We start from the raw sequence: 18,206 nt of genomic DNA, 5'->3' as shown, positions 1-18,206 counted from the left end.
ACACCACCAAGAAGTCAAGATACACAGGAACCAGGATCCGCGCCGTAGGTCTTTCTAGCAAATATATTATGATCAACCAAATAAAAATATTTTTGCCTCCCTAAGGCTCCTTTGTCTAAGGGCTCCTTTTACTAAGCCACGTTAGGGCTTTAACGCGCAGAATAGCGTGCGCTAAATTGCCGTGCGCGTTAGACCTTAACACCAGCATTGAGCTGGCGTTAGTTCTAGCCGCGTACCGTGGGTTTAGTGCGCGCTAAAAATGCTAACGCAGTTTAGTAAAAGGAGCCCTAAGTGTGTCCTTCTTCTTCTGGTACCTACTATGTTACTAGATACTTGTGTAAAATAAAATCAGAATTCAGAAATCTATTCTTTTATTCCACTTCAGGACCTGTTCCTGCATGACAATGTCAGGCTAAAAACCTCTCTGTACAAGCAGTGCAGCCCAAGCCTAAACAGTGCAGTACAAGTCAAAATTCTACAGCAGCAAAAACAAAGTACTGCATTCTTTTAAATTTATAACTGACTCTACAGTCAATATAGTCAAGGAAATTCAGTTTACCTTCAATTTCTCTTCTTATAATCAACTTATCTGGCTATTAAATTGCTGACTTCCAGTTTAAGCATAAACTTCTCACTGGAAACACTTCTCACTCTTTAAACAGAACTATTAAATAAATCCTGTTCAACCTGTTCAAACTCCTGCTGAACTTAATTCAGAGAAGATTTCCAACATAAAGAATTCTTTCCTAAACTCTTTATTTACCTTTTCAAGGTCTTTTAAAATTACTCTTCATCAAACGTTTCTTCTAAAAGTTCAGAAATTGCTTCACAATATCTCAAAACTAGTTTAAATGTCTTCTTACACCTTTTGCCTATCAAATTCACTAGAATTAGCTGCTTATACAATAAAATTTAACCAATAGAAAACCCTTTTAACCTTACTCAATTAGATCTCATGCATCTCAATTCCTATCTCTAACTGCCTCTGAAAAATGTACACCATCACTCAGAATCTTCACATGCACACACTCTCATGCACACCAACATTCCTACAACACATGCATCTCTAAAACAGCTACCTGCTCTGATGGGCAACCTTGTTTTAAATCTAGAGCTGTGCTGCTCCTCTTCTCTCTTCTCACGTGTTAGCATGATGGGCAGCTCATGCTCACTCTCTTCTCCTTCCCTCCACCATTGCTAAATCAAGCCACCAATCAGAGGCTGCAAAATTCACACCTCTTGACATACGGGGAATCTCCTCCTCTATATCCCTCTAACTGCTCCATTCATGCATGTGTACCCTAGTCATGAATGTGTCACTATTTTGTCTAGGCTCAAGGCCATAAAATATCTTCTGGGACTTCTGGCCTCCCATAGCCAGGGTCCCGACCAATTCCCGCCGCCACTGCGGTCCGAAAGACACCTCCCCTTAATGGGGACACCCCAGCCAACTCAGGCACCGCTGCATCTCCCTGGCGCTCTCCCGTACCAGTACAAAACCCCTTAGGTCACGGATGCATGCTCCCATGAACACGTGCGCACCCCTAAGATCCCCAGTATTGACCCGGACCCACTCTGTGGCTCACCTTATCCTGCCAGGACCTGGACATATCCCTGCCAGGTCCCAGGCAGGTCACGGCCACTGGTGTCCCTTCCGCAGGCCTTTCCTGTGCCCAATTCTGCTCTTCCCATGCTCTTTCAAGACTGGGTACACTCCTGTGCTTTTTGGGTCTTCGGCCCAGAACACAGATCTTTGGCATATCCGTGGCCTAGCGCACATGTGCCCAATGCGACTGGCTCCTTCCCTGCTCCCGGCGACCGGCACTTTAAAGCACAAGCGATGTCAGGCCTGCCTCTCTTTTCTCTCTGGTGGCTGGCATCAAAATTAAAAAGCTCCCGGCCACCGAAGACACTGCTTCCTGCACATGAGTCTTAACTCAAAGTCACAGCAGGCAGGAACTGAAGATCTTGGGCCACTGCAAAGCCCCAACAAAACTTGGGCCACTAGACCCCAAAAATAGCAACGAGCCTCAAGAGTCCTCCAGGTGGGTTTTAATTATTTTTATCCTTTGCTACATCCTCTTTAATTGACCAAGCACAAAATGAACCTGGCCAAATTAATGATCTTATATAAATAATCTTCAAATAGTGCTCAGACCAAACCTCAGGTCAAGCCCGAACTACATATGGTCTGTATCTGAACTCTCAATCATTGCACATGTTCAATCTGCCATAGTCCAATTATATATATAACTAGTCTTTAAGCCCGTTACATTAACGGGTGCTAGAATAGATGTGGCCTCTTTCTGTCTGTCTCTCCCTGGCTGCTTTCTGTCTGTCTGTCTTTCTTTTTCTCGGCTGTCCACCACCAACCCTTGCCTGCTCCCCCTCTCCAGCACTAGCCCTTCTCCCTTTCTTTTACCTCCCCCGTGTCCAGCAGCACCCTTTCCCTGCTCCCCATGTCCAGTAGTAGGCCTCCCTTCCTGTTACCTCCCCCCCTGTCCAGCAGCACCTCTTCCTTGCTCCCCCTGTCCAGCAGTAGGCCTCCCTTCCTGTTACCTCCCCCGCTGTCCAGCAGCACCTCTTCCTTGCTCCCCCTGTCCAGCAGTAGGCCTCCCTTCCTGTTACCTCCCTCCCCGACTCCCCTCAGAATTCCTGCTGCTGCTCCTCTTCCTCCGCCACCCATCGCCTCGGGGTAATTCCCTGGTCCCACTCCCCTTAGAGTTCCAGCCGTCAGTGCCGCTGCTCCTCTTCCTCCGACACTCGTTGCCTCGTGGCAATTTCCTGGTTGCACTCCCCTCAGAGTTCCAGCTCCTGCCACCAGTGCCGCTGCTTCTCCTCTGCCACCACCTGTTGGCCCACACCGCCTCTGTGACTACCACCCCTCTGCGCTTCGGAGGCCCTGGGAATTTCCTCCCAAGCTAATAGAACCCTAAGCGCGCAAGTGCACTCCTACCTGCCAAGGACCTATGGATCACGCAGGTAGGAGTGCGCATGCGCGCTTAGGGTTTTATTATTAGTGATATAATAAAGCATTCACTTATCTGCTCTCTTTAACACCTTGTAGCTTCTTTGGGTTCTGACGCGTTTTGCATCTTCTGCTTCAGAAAACACATATCTCTAATGCTCTTCTTTCAAAAAAGTGGTCTGTAAACACAAGGAAAACAGTAGTTTACAATCTATTCATACAATCCACAAGTAAAATTTAAAAAACAATGTTTAGGCAACTCCAGAAGGTACCTTAATGTAAGCTGATTTCATGCTTCTTCTCAAAGGTTTGCCAAAACTCTGCCTCCCTTTAAACACACACACACACACGCCCGAAAACCTGGAAGTGACATCACAAGCCTGCGGGCGCAGGACAATTTAAGTTCAACGATGTAAAAATGCCCACCACTCAACTTCTCGGTTCAGACCCGATAGTATCACTATCTTCCAGTGGTAGTTCTTGAGCTCCCACCCAGCCTTTCACCACTCACTGAATGGCTGCCACCAGTTCTCGCGAGTCCCGCAAGAACTGGTGGCAGCCATTCAGCGAGCGGCGCAGGGCCGGGTGGGAGCTCGAGAAGCTTGCTCCTGCGTGCCTTTGCACTGCTGGCCATGAGCCATGAGATCGGAAGGAGGGAGCAGGGCAGGAGCATGGAAAGTTCGCTCCTGTCCATAGACCACTGGATCACCAGGGATGCAAGAAAAGGTAGGGGGTAAAAAAAATTGTTAGTATTGGCCGGAACGGGAGGGATCCCTTCTGTCCCGGCCTACCAGAGGCCTGCATCAAGTCTGGGAAGGGGTCGGGTGATGACCCAAATATAGGACGATGGTTGGGTGGGGGCTGCGGGGACCGCGCGATCCTTGATGCCTCACTGCGGTGACAAGACCATTCACCGCTCCACGGGGCGGTGAATGGCCTTGTCCCCGTCCCCACAGCAACTGCTATTTTTCTTTCCCCGTTTCGGTGAGTTACCCGCGGCTAAACGCGGCTAGCCGTGGTTAACCGCCACCGTGTCATTCTCTAATATGGAGGACCATGTTGTCATGATGGAATACTGTGAAAGGTGGATCAGCAACTAAAGCTTGTAGCTCACTAACTCATCTATCAGAAGTGAGAGCAATGAGAAAGACCACTTTCCAAGTGAGATATTTAAGATGAGCCGTATCCACTGGTTCAAAAGAAGGCTTCATCAATTGAGCAAGAACAACATTAAGATCCGAAACCACTGGAGGAAGTTTGAGAGGTGGTTTGACATTGAAAAGACCTTTCATAAATTTGGAAACAACAGGATCAAGAGGCTGATTAAAAGCAGCAATTGCACTGAGATTAACTCGAATGGAAATAGATTTGAGGCCTAATTGAGATAAGTGGAATAGGTAATCAAAAACTGAAGACAAGGAGGTAGATTGAGGCTCCTTGTGATGAGTGGTGCACCAAGCAGAAAATCTAGTCCATTTCTGGTTGTAGCATTGTCTAGTGGCAGGCTTCCTGGAAGCCTCTAAAATGTCAGGTTGAGAGGTACCAAGCTGTCAGGTGTAGAGACTGCAGGTTGGGATGTAGTAGAGATCTTTGACTCTGTAGAAAGAATGGATTCCTGCTGCTGAGTTGAAGTAAAAGGGATAACCATGGTTGTCTGGGCCACTGAAGAGCTATCAGAATCATGGTGGCATGTTCGGTCTTGATTTTGATAAGAATCCTGAGAATCAGAGGGAATGGAGGGAACGCATACAGAAACTTGTGCATCCATTCCAGAAGAAAAGCATCTGCCTCTAGTCGGTGAGGAGAGTATATCCTTGAGCAAAACTGAGGCAATTTGTTGTGGTGGGGAGACGTGAAGAGATCTATCTGAGGAGTACCCTACTGAGAAAAAATGTGATGAAAAGGCGATGAATTGAGTGTTCATTCGTGAGGTTGGAGAAGGCGACTCAATTTGTCCGCCAGACAGTTTTACTTCCCTTGAATGTAGACAGCTTTCAGGAAGATGTTGTGAGAGATAGCCTGTCCAAAGCTTGAGAGCTTCCTGGCAAAGAGGGAGAGATCCTGTCCTCCCTGCTTGTTTACATAGTACATAGCGACTTCATTGTCCGTTCAAAAGAGGACTGAAGAAGATGCTGAAAAGCCTTGAGAGCATTGAAGATCGCTCTGAGTTCCAATAGATTGATGTGACACTGACGATCGGTGCTGGACCATAGACCTTGAGTACAGAGACCGTCGAGATGTGCCCCCCCCAAGCATAGGTTGAAGAATCTGTCGTGAGGACCTTCTGATGAGGGGGGCATTTGAAACAGCAAACCTCTGGACAGATTGGAAGAGAGCATCCACCAGTGGAGAGATTGCTTGAATGAGGGAGTTATTTTGACTCGACGAGAGAGAGGGTCGAAAGCCTGATTCCATTGAGATGCCAGGGTCCACTGAGGAATTCTGAGGTGAAGTCTGGCAAAAGGAGTCACGTGGACTTTAGAAGCCATGTGACCCAAAAGAACCATCATGTGCCTCACCAAAATTGAATTAAGGGAAGACACTTTGTTGCATAGCTGAAGAAGAGCATCCAGACGTTGTTGAGGAAGGAATGCTCCGAGTTGAACAGTGTCCAGAACAGCTCCAATGAACTGTAGGTTCTGAGAGGGCCGAAGATGGGATTTGGGAAAGTTGATTTTGAACCCCAAACTTTGTAGGAACCAGGTAGTCTGTTGGGTTGCTACAATAACCCCTTGAGATGTTGAATCTTTGATGAGCCAGTCGTCCAGGTACAGGAACACCTGAAGACCATGGTTCCTCAGAGCCACTGCAACTACAACTAAGCACTTGGTGAACCCTCTTGGAGATGATGCAAGGCCGAATGGTAGCACTCTGTACTGGAAATGCAGATTCCCTACCCGAAATCTGAGGTAATGACAGGAGGCTGGGTGAATGGGAATGTGAGTGGAAGCCTCCTTGAGATCTAGAGAACATAACCAATCGTTCTGATCTAGAAGGGGATAAAAGGATGCCAGGGATAACATTCAAAATTTTTCTTTGACTAAAAATTTGTTGAGGGCCCTGAGATCCAAAATAGGCCGCAGATTGCCCGTCTTCTTCGGAACCAGGAAGTAATGGGAGTAAATCCCCCTGCTCTGCTGTTCCAAGGGAACTTCCTTGATGGCACGGAGATGGAGCAAAGCTTGAGCTTCCCGAAGAAGAAGGGCAGTCTGGGATGGATTGGAAGGATATTCTCTTGGAGGAAGCTCTGGTGGAATCTGAGTGAAGTGAAGAGAGTATCCTTCCCTGTTGATTGACAGTACCCAGAGGTCTGATGTAATGGCCTCCCATCGAAGGTAAAAATGATAGAGATGACCTCCGATGGGAAGGAGAGAGGACAGAGGCAGAATGATGGAGGTTATGCTCTGTTTGAGACAGTCAAAAAGGCTGAGAAGCCTTGGGTACAGCAGAAAGCTGAGGTTTCTGTTGCTTTTGCTGCTGCTGTTGTTTCTTAGGAGGTGCTCGAGTGTAAGGAGCTGCTCTCGGAGGATAACGCCTCTGTTAGGATAGAAGAGGTCAAGAAGGTTTGGAAGGAGCTGGCTTAGGCTTCGGTCTGACTATGGAAGCAAAAGAGTTCTCATGCTCAGACAACTTCTTAGTAGCCGACTCAATGGATTCATCAAAGAGGTCATTGCCTTCACAAGGAATATTGGCCAGATGATCCTGAATATTGGGGTCCATGTCAATAGTTCGAGTAGAGTGGAGTATTGATATCCAAGCAAATAAGAAGGTGTTCACGAGTCACTGGAAGAAACAGAACCCGCAGATTCTGCTAACGGTGTCCACGATCGAGGTATTGGAGGCTTCGAAGAGCTGGTATGCCTGGATGAACGAGGCTCGTCTCTTGAAGAGGACCTGTGCCTGGATGAATGCCTGGATGAGTGCCTCGACCAGCGATGAGAGTGGTGTCTGGAAGCAGGCCGTGCTTGAGGTCGAGGAGACTTTGCCCTGTGCCTCGAAAAGGGCAATGCCTTATGTGAGGATAAAGGGCTGGAAGCTGTAGATTGAAGATGAAACACCATAGAAGACTTAGTTGGTTGGATCGAGGTATCCCAAAGCACTCCAAAAGACTCGGCTCCTTGTATGGCATGTGAAGTATCCAGACCTGATACTCGCAAAGATTCGACTCCTTGCATAGAGTGTGTAGATTCAGTTCGAGGCACAGGCAAGGTCTCGACTCCTTGTGAGACTGCTGAATGCCCAGGCTGGACTGCAGGAGGCAGAGTCGAGACAGGAAAATATTTGGCAAGTAATTTACCAAACTCCTGCTCTAAAACAGTCTGGATGGTAGCCTGCAATTGTGTATCCAAGTCTTTAACTGGAACACTTGCTGAGGCTAAAGGTTCCGAGGACGAAGAGGAAGATGTATGCTTCGCCTTGGAGGGATGCTTCTTGGGAAGCTTAAGAACTACCGCTGGAAGCGTCTTCTGAGGTATCTGACCTAAGGGAAGCCCAGGAGTAGACTCAGCTGATGTCATCGAGGACGAGGACTTTCCAAACGAGGAAGACTTGATGAGAGTCGAAGCCGAGGTCGAGGTGGAAAGTTTGACCAAGTCAGAGGTTGAGGTCGAGACCGGAGTGGAGGAATCCATTCCAAAAATCTTCCCCACTTGAACTCAACGACGTTTAAGGGCTGGAGGTTGAAGGGTAGCACAGCGAACACATGACTCCGGGAAATGGTCAGGCCCCAAACACTGAAGGCACCACCAATGTGGGTCAGTGAGGGAGATCGCACGCTGGCACTTCTTGAAGCCCGTGACCAACAGGGACATAGAAGGAAAAATAGCTGCAGCGAAGTCAAAGCCCGCAGGCTGAGGGCGCACAGCAGGCCCCACCTTCACTCGACGAAAAAAACACAAAGAATTGACTTTTTTTTTTTAAGATGAAAGAAAGAAATAACACAACGACACGAAAGTAAAGAAATAAACACGAGCTGCAGTGAGAGAAGGCATGAAGTCGAACTAAGTTCAGCACAGAGCGTCAAAGACAGACTTCTAGGCTCCGCAGAAAACTGAGAACTGAGGAGATACGCCCTACGCTGGGCGGGAAGGCACTCGCGCATGCGCGGTGCGGCAGTCGCAAAACTTCTAAGGTTTCTACAAGCAAGTCTGCTTGCGAGGCTGTCTGCATCCGGGCTCCGTGGATGGCGTCACCCCCATGTGAGAATAGGCTGCCTGCTTGTCCTGGAATAATCTCCCTTACAAAGCTTTTGGGTGTGTACCTGTGATATAAAAGTGGCTATTGTGAAGCTATGGGAAACAGAAGATTCCAGTCTTGTGCAGACAAAGCCAATATCAATATGAATATCAGTAAATATAAAGCTTTCTTCTTGTATATGTTGGATGGAAAATAGTAGAGAAAGGGTGATTAAAGTCTTAGTTCTTCAAAAAAGTAGATGATACAAAAGAGAACACTATAGCTGGCACAGGTTTTTGGGTTCTCCCACAAAACAATAACTTGCTTGCAGACTAGGATCCTAGATTCCAGCATAAGCTTACAACAGTGGTTCTTAATCCAATCCTTGGGACAAACCTAGCCAGACAGGTTTTCAGGATACTTATAATAAATAAGCATGAGAGAGATTTCCGTACAATGGCAGTAGTGCAATAGTGCATGAAAATCTCTTATGCATATTTGTTGTGGCTATCCTGAAAGCCCAACTGGCTAGGTGTATCCTGAGGACTTGGTTGAGAATCCTTATCATTACAGAAGTACATAAGAAGGGTTGGTGTTAGATGCACTGGAGCCCAGGGCAGGAATTAAGAAGTGGCCAAAGCCTGTGTCAAGCACTCTAAAGCTCTACTTGAGTGTCATCATTCAGCCTGATCCTAATTTTCCATAAATGTTATTGAGATTGTCAGGAGCATTGATTACAAAATGTATGAATATCTTTATAGGGCAGCTAGAATCTTGCAAAATAGATGAATGCATAGATTCTACTATGTAACACGATTCTTGTTCCTAGGCAGTAATAATAATTTCCTAATTGCTCATGCCCAAAACGTGTAGAAAATGTCTGTTCTTTCCATAAAATTTTGCTTTTGTGACCAGGGGAGTCCATTTTGCAGTTATATCCCTCGATTCTAGCTTGCCTGGAACAGCAGGAATGGAATAAGGAGTTTCCAGGTTTGAAAGTCTGGGAAAGAAGCCTATTTAAAATGTGAAAATGACGAATTTTCATCTTTTAATTCTTATAAAATCATTAAAAGCAACATATGACTCACAATTAACATGTATTTATATTGAAATTATACAAAGATGGCCACAGAAGATTTAGAAGTGAATAGTGTCAGTTTGAAAGTGGCCCCCACACTATTAGGTGGTAGGGGTTAAGTGAAAGGCGTACTGACAAACGCCAGGTCCCAGGTTCAGTTCCTCACAGATGACTCACCAGGAAGTAGAATAATAGACACAACCAGAGGTGATTGCATAAAGAATATATTATAGAAATAGGCTTACAGAAAAGTAATATTTATAAGCATTACAATTAAGCAGAGAGCATTACACTTAAGCAGAGAGCAAGCAGTCTCACTGCCTTACAGAGGTCAGAGGTAAAGAGGGACATAGAAGCTTGTAGTTCTAGGAAGCTTCGTGTTCCATAGATAAAGGGAAGAAGGATAGACCGAGAGAGGGGGAGCCAAGACAGAACCAGAGTGCCAAGCAAAGAGCCAAGAGGTAGTTAGATAGAAAGAGAGAGAGAGAGAGAGAGAGAGAGAGAGAGAGCGAGAGCCATGTGTGTTGCAGAGAGCAGGCTTTTATACCTTGGAATCTTATTCTGAATAGAGAAAATATTGTATCTCCCAGTATCTTTCTGTTTAGAACTTGCAAACTGTTTGAGACAATGGTCAATTTAATAGACAAAGGAGGGTGAGAAACCTGATGGGATTAAGTCTCTGGCTTGATCTGTGCACCATTATCCTAAGCACCCTCTTAATCAGGCATTAACACCTTTTAGCTAGCCATGATTCAATCAGGGCAATCAGGGCTACCTAAAACAGTTTCCCTGCACACAGAGTCTATCTGCATTCCCATGCCAGAGTTAGATCGATATAATCTCCCAGAGGCCTCTAGGCTGACATCTCCCATACTTTTTTTTTTTTTTTTTTTTTTTTTTTTTTTTAAATGAAGGCAAGCTTGTGGTACCCTTCTTTAAACAGTCAATCTGCAATTAGCAGATGCTTCTTTTACCTCCAACATTATAGTCGCACGTCCCCTTTGCTGCAGAATCTCCAAGCTATGAAGATAGGTTGTTCCCATTATGAGTTCAAACCTCTGTCTTAGGTTGTATAGGCCATCAACTGGGCGGGGATCCCAGTATGCCTATATCTTACCTGTCGTTGAGCGAGTGAACGGTACATAAGGGATGCAGGAAGCTTTTTCAGGAGGTTCAGGTATAAAGGTACCAAGATGTCATAAGAGAGAGTATCTAAGTATGGGATATGGGATAATATTATATCTGACCCTGGTAATGGTCATGCAATAGGCCATGCCAAATTAAAACCAAATTAGGACCAAATTAGCAAGTGTCAGAAAAGATACTGGAAATACATATATAACTGCCTTAAAAGTTAGAAGGAAGCTTGTATGATAAGCGTTGTAAAGAAATGTACATGTGTTTCACTTTACAGCAAAGAAAAAGCATAATAATACATAACAAAATTTGTACAATAATTAAGATAATGATAGGGTGAATTAAAACATTAAATACGTGGTTTGCAGTGGGCGAATACCCAAAGAAAAGTTCCCAAACTGAGACATGAGCGTCTCTTAGTAAATTTTCTACAGTTTGTGCAATCTGTCCATTTTCAAAAGTGATAGTATGATTCACTTCTTTGGAGGTTTTCTTAAGTTGTTCAATGTAAGTATGGAGTTCAGTAAAGTTCAGCAGCTTGTGGAATGTCTCATTCCCCATTCCAAGAGGTAGTGGATGTACAGCATAAGAAATAAAGTCTGGAATGTCCATAGAATAGGTTAAATAGGAGGAATTGTACAGCAAAGCATTCTTAGGAAGGTGGCTATATCCGATGAACAGGAAACATTGTGTACAGCATGTGTGGAAAAGTCTTTGCAGTCAGGGTGCATGAAGATGAATTAGTCCAGCAGGAACCGGCAGTCTCTTTAAACTGATGAGGTTCACACTTGAAATGAAAGGATGTTTGCACAGGATCTGATGTTTGCACAGGATCAGTCAAGTCACTGGAAAGTCACTGGAAACTGGTGGTGTTCGCCCTTGAGATGAAATGATGTCAGTGCATACAGGGAGGGATTTGAAAAGAGTCCCGATATCAATCAGCAGCTGTACTCCAGTGTGATCCAAATAAGATAGAAAATGGAAGAGAAAACATGTTGCCTGTACTGAATGTAGAGAGAGAGAAACCAGGTTGCCTGTACTGAATGCATAGAGAGAGAGAGAGACTAGTTGCCTGTACTGAATGTGGCAACATGTAGTTATGGCAAAAGACAGACAATAATCAGGTACTTAAGGTTCTTAATCAGACATTCCAAAAAGATATTTTTTTGTGTGCTGCATATAACTTATGGCAATTCAGAGAAACCATAATTCTGTACTGAATGTATATATAAAAAAATTATGTCAGAAATGTGTACTGAATCTAATGAGGAGCATAGAATAAACATGGTATAGATATAGAATAAAACCTTTTCTTAAAAATATAACCCCTAACTAAGCTACATTTAGCATATGCAAAATATAGGGAAAAAAGAACATTGCGCAATTGGGCTAGTTAAAAAAAAAATTGGGGAAAAGAGCTCTAGAAATGGCCAATGTTATGTATCCTGGGGTACCCCCTAAACTAAAACAAATAGACAAAAGACAGACCACATAGCACAGACAACATAAAACACAAATTTTGAGGCGTCGGCATTATTCTTCCATCTGTCAAGTGTTCAGGGCTGAATTTAACTCTGCAAATAAACACATTGAGTAGTACAAATAATGCATATCATAACCATCTCATATTCAGAAAAGGCATAAAGCTAATATCTTCTTTGGAACATCTTTATCTCTGCAGTGATAAAGAGGAACCTTGGAAAACACTAGAAATATCTTTGTGCCAAAATTGGTCTGGGATGGCTATATCCGAACTGCTGCTAGGAAAAAGAAAAAAAACATTTTAAATTAGCAGCAACCTCAAGGTCACTTAGAGCAAACTTTGTCCATGTTCCATTCAGGCCGACCTGGACCACATGTCTGCCACCTGGGTCCCACTGCACTCGGAGGAGTGGGCACTGCGGTGCAGAAGTCAGGTGCAGGCTAGATTTGTCTTCTTTTGTCTGCACAGTTGTGTCCTGGCATTCAGAGGCAAGGGGCAAATTCCGAAAATCATTAATCATGTCTAGGACAGAGAAAAATGCACATTTAGGGTTAAATTTCACAGTAATGTCAGAGCAAGAGGCAGCCACTGGCACTACAGGCTTTGAAATCTTAGTTAGAGCCTGAGAGTGTAGAGTGAACCTAACAGAGCCCTCTGATTTAGCAAATGACCCAGTTGGAGAGCCACATGCTAAAGAGATAGGTCCACTCAGACCCCTCTCCTCCATCTTAGGCACCAGTTCTGTTGCTGGAGGAAGTACTGGTTGCTGTGTTTGTGGTGCAGGATCTTTGCCCTCAAACAAAATTTCTGTGTACCTTTTCCCACAATCTTGTGCCCAAACTGAAAGATCTGCAGCCTCTGAGTGAGTTACACTATGATCATGCTTCTGCACTGGCAGGCAGCATTGTGTGGCTAACTGCACAGGAATAACCTTGTGAACCAAAGGTTTAGAAGCATTTAGAATTCCTGTACCTAATGCAAGACCAGTCACCTCAACTATTTCTTTGCCTGTATTCTCACTCATGCTGGCAGTAGTTTCTACAATGTCTTTCATTTGTTCCTTTTGTGGGATAGACACACACTTTGAAGCTTTGTCATTTAGACCCTGAATCTCACAAATTTCCATATTTTTCTGATCTCCAGTAGGAGGCGCTCTATCTGTGAAACTGATTCTGGCCCCTGTATCAATCAAAGTTAATTTATCCTGACCCTCTATGGTATTATTAACATTGGGGCAGTCGGAAGTGTCCAATATCAAGCTGAATTCTGAGTCTGACTTCTTTCCCTTATCCTGCGTCTCCAAAAGTGAGTCCACAGGTAAGTGAAAGGAGTCTGGCTGGGCTGTGAAGGCCTGAGTCACCTTGGCATTCGGACACAGAGAGTCAGGACATCCCTATGGACTAGCACTGTTGTTCCTAGCTGTCAAATCACTTTTTACCCTGTCCAATTCTATCTGCATTGTGTGACGATCCTGTTCCCATTTCATTTTCTCATTTTCTAATTTTTCCTTTTGGTCTCTGAGTTCATGGAAGGGAATGTAAGTGGAGGAATTTCTGTAACTACCTCTGCCATGCCCTCTATTTTCTGTGTGTGGTGTGTTCTTGTATTGGGGTGCACCCTCAGCACGCCACCTTCTAGCTTCTGAGACTGAAATAATTTGAGCTGGCTGGGTCTTCCACACAGACCCAATCCTGAGCAGTAAAGTGTCAAAAGGCGTAGTTTTAGGGTCCTCCGAGAACAACAGAAGGTGTTTAGTAATCTCGGGAGATAATAATTCTAATAGGAATTCTTTATGTTCTCTCTGGCCATAATCTGAGGAAATGGGCCAATGTTCATGTTCTTTAAGTACCGCGTTGATTACCCACACTCTATATGCAAACTGCTCTGGTGTATCACTTGGCAGGGGTGAAAGAGTTCTAAGTACTTGCAAAGAAGTGCAGCGAAATAGTTGTTCGATGCCCATCTTTACAAATTGGTATGGATGAACAAGAGATCCAAATTTATAATAATGTGGACCCAGGGCTAGGTGCATAAGCTTATCAAAATCTGCATTGTTCCTTTTGTATTTCCCTAGACCCCAGTGAATCAGTATGTCAGTAGCCCATTTGCACCATTCATTTATGTTAAAAGGCATAGGGCCCACTTTTTCCACTATTCTTTCAATGTCACTATCTTTCATATGTCCCTGCAGCACTACAGTTACTGGAGCTGTGTCACTTATAGGGGTACTATTGGTATTGCTCTGGCCTGGTAATGAATTTTCCTCACTTTCGTTTGTCGGGTCTTCTTCCTGTTCTACATCTGTAGCTAGTTTACCTTTTCGCTGGCCTGCTACAAAAACAGTGTTTTGTTTTTCAATAAGCTGACTACATGGATTATAGGGTGAATGATAGGGTGAATGTTGCACTGGTGCAGACGGCAGAATCTGTGAGGAGACAGCATTAACCTGTCCCGGTGAGGCACATTTTGACTTTAAATACTTTAATTCTGCCTTGGCCTCTTCTAATTGTTCATTTACAGTTAAAAAGGTATTTGTGGCCTGAACAATTTGGGTTCTTAGCATGGATATATTAATTTGTGCCTCATCTAAGTCTTTGGACAGCTGATGGCACTGAGTGTTCAAGTCAGTATTATCTTGTCTTAGGCTAATAAGTCCTCTACATAAGCCCTGAATGAAAAGGCATTTGCGTTTATCTGTTTTCTTTCTAAACTCCTGGGAATGAGAAACCATTTGTTTCTGAATATCGTGCCATGTTTTTTCTGGAAAATTACCCTCATATGGACCCCCTTTCTTGTCAAAATATTTGTGTACAATATCTGTGAGTTCTTGAAAATCAAAAGGGTTCATATTTGAGGCTGCAGAAGTCTGCCTTGGTTCGTGGGCCTTGCTCATATATTTCATGAGAGAGAATGGGCTTCTAAATGTCCCTGTCTGTGTGTAGCCTTTGAGATTGAAATGCTCCCACTTATGAAGGAGGGAGACTTTGGTTAATAGGTAGAAAAGCGAGGTAAAGCGTGTTAGGCAAGAGTCATTGGCATAAATAATACACTTATGCCCACACTTGCCCACACTGGTTACTACCTGAAATTTACAGGCAGAAGTTTAGCAGGATAAAATATAGAAGAGCAGAGGTGTCAGCTGCCAGTTCCAGTCCAGTGTGCACTGGGCCTTTCACCAGGGCAGAGACTGACAAGAAATAGAATTAAAAGCACAAGGTAAAAAAAGTTAAAGTTAGTACAGATGTGGCGTGTCTTAATTGAGTGACTGTTTTCACTTTGAACCCTGCTTTTCTTCAGAGCAGCTCAAATATTCTTACATGCAACACCCTAGCAAGCATATAATAGCAAATCATACAATGCAAACTGGCACAGGTAAACTACAAAGACTTTTGATAGTAAAATCTCACCAAATATAAAACCCAAAATATTACTGAAACTTTTCACAATTGTGTCATCCAGTCTAAAACAATTTAAGGGTTCCAAAAGGACTTTTGATTTCTATCTCACTCTGTCTATCAATCAAAAATTGAAATAAAATCTCACCAAGTATAAAACCCCACAATATTACTGGAACTTTTCAACAGTGTGTCATCCAGTCTAACGTACAATCAATCTAAGGGTTTTCCAAGGACTTTTGATTTCTATCTCACTCTGTAATCCTATTGCACAGTGCATAAAAAAAAACTTAAATTCTACTTACCCAGATGAAATCATCAGGAAGGACCGAGACAGAGCCCCCAAAATGTCAGTTTGAAAGTGGCCCCCACACTATTAGGTGGTAGGGGTTAAGTGAAAGGCGTACTGACAAACGCCAGGTCCCAGGTTCAGTTCCTCACAGATGACTCACCAGGAAGTAGAATAATAGACACAACCAGAGGTGATTGCATAAAGAATATATTATAGAAATAGGCTTACAGAAAAGTAATATTTATAAGCATTACAATTAAGCAGAGAGCATTACACTTAAGCAGAGAGCAAGCAGTCTCACTGCCTTACAGAGGTCAGAGGTAAAGAGGGACATAGAAGCTTGTAGTTCTAGGAAGCTTCGTGTTCCATAGATAAAGGGAAGAAGGATAGACCGAGAGAGGGGGAGCCAAGACAGAACCAGAGTGCCAAGCAAAGAGCCAAGAGGTAGTTAGATAGAAAGAGAGAGAGAGAGAGAGAGAGAGAGAGAGAGAGCGAGAGCCATGTGTGTTGCAGAGAGCAGGCTTTTATACCTTGGAATCTTATTCTGAATAGAGAAAATATTGTATCTCCCAGTATCTTTCTGTTTAGAACTTGCAAACTGTTTGAGACAATGGTCAATTTAATAGACAAAGGAGGGTGAGAAACCTGATGGGATTAAGTCTCTGGCTTGATCTGTGCACCATTATCCTAAGCACCCTCTTAATCAGGCATTAACACCTTTTAGCTAGCCATGATTCAATCAGGGCAATCAGGGCTACCTAAAACAGTTTCCCTGCACACAGAGTCTATCTGCATTCCCATGCCAGAGTTAGATCGATATAATCTCCCAGAGGCCTCTAGGCTGACAAATAGTTTTTTGAGATTTGCAATTATATTGTAAGTCACTTTCACGAATCAGCACCCAGATGTAGTCTCCCATCATATTCTCATTGTATTGTCCTTGGTAGCAGCATTTGAAGTCCAGTATATCCTGGTGGAAGCACTCTCCTTGCTTCTCCTAGTATATTCTCCTTGAATGTCTCAAGATGAGCATCAAGGACATGGACTTTGAGAGACATCCTACAGCCCATTTTACTATAATTCTTCACCACATTTTCAACCAACTCCATGTAGTTTTCAGTCTTGTGATTACCTAGGAAACTCCAAACCACTGTGACAAAGCTGTTCCAAGCTGCTTTCTCCTTCCTACTTAGCTTCTTGGGAAATTCCTTGCACTCCAGGATTTTCTTTATCTGTAGTCTGACAAAGACACCAGCTTTGACCTTTGCTTCACACATATTAGGGAAGATGTATTGAAGGTCCTTGATGGCTGCCAACTTCTTATCTATAACTCTGACAAATTGTTTAATTAGGCCCAATATGATGTGCAGTGGTAGCATCAGCACCTTCCTGCGGTCCACCAGTGGCTCACATTTGATGTTGCTTCTCCTCACAAAAAACTCGATCTGCTGTGGCCAGTCCCGCCTTTGGAGGTGTGCCTTTGTGTCCCTGCTGTCCCAAAGGCAGAGATAACAGTGAAACTTGATAAAACTGCCTTGGAGACCCATTACAAATGTCACCATTTTAAAGTCTCTGATGACCTCCCAGCTTTACTCATCATATTGCAAGGCACCTAGTAAGGTCTTGATGCTGTTGCAATCCTCTTTGAAGTGCACTGAATGAGCCAGTGGAAGAGAGGGGTACTTGTTCCTGTTAAGGAGCAGCACAGCTTTGATGCTCTAGGATGAACTGTCAATAAAGAGATGCCACTTTTTTGGGTTGCTGCTCTCTTCTGAAGACAGCTGCTCTCTCTCTGGAAGAGTGGATATGGGGAGCTCAGAGCAAAGTGACACCGGGGCAATGGATGAAGGAATGTCCAGATATGTGATTGCAGATGAATGCTTGCCAGTTTGACATTTGGAAGAGTCCACCATGCAGAAGTAGCAGTGGATTCCCGCCAAATTCTTGGGATAGCAAACTTCATGGCTCTCTTGTCCCCTCTGTACCATTCTGTAGAAGAACAAAATGAAATTGTGGTAATTAAAATAGAGAATGACACATGGCTGTTACCCGCGGCTAGTCGCGGGTAACCCGCCGAAATGGTGAGGGGGGAAAAAGTGCTCACTGCGGGTACAGGGACAGTGGTGTATGGCCTTGCCCCACAGTTAAGGGAAAGAACGCGCGCAGTCACCAATCACACGCGGCCCCTTCCTTCCCTCCCCCTTCCCTTCGCAGTGCGTTTTCAGTAACTTCCACAAAGCCGTCGGAACCTGCACGTAGTAGCATGCGTGTGTGGGCAGAAGTTTCTCCTCTGACGCAACTTCCGGTGAAAGGACATGGGGAAGACAGAGGGGAGAAGATGCTGAAAGGAAATGGGGAAGACAGAGTGGGGAGAAGACGCTGAAAGGACATGGGGAAGACAGAGTGGGGAGAAGGACGCTGAAAGGACATGGGGAAGACAGAGTGGGGAGAAGACACTGAAGGGAATGGGGAAAAAAGAGTGGGGAGAAGACGTTGGAAGGGAAGAAGATAGAGATGCCAGACTATGGAGGAACGGAGGGAAGAAGATGGGTGCTAGACCAATGGGGGGTGGGTGAAGGGAGAGGCACAGTAACAGAGCAAATGGAAGACGCAGAGAGAAGACAGACAGTGGATGGAAGGAATTGAATGAGCAGATGAGGGAAGCAGAAACCAGACAA

This window comes from Geotrypetes seraphini, chromosome 4 (assembly GCF_902459505.1).
Source record: "Geotrypetes seraphini chromosome 4, aGeoSer1.1, whole genome shotgun sequence".
Classification (NCBI taxonomy): domain Eukaryota; kingdom Metazoa; phylum Chordata; class Amphibia; order Gymnophiona; family Dermophiidae; genus Geotrypetes; species Geotrypetes seraphini.
This window is presented reverse-complemented; position numbering follows the sequence as displayed.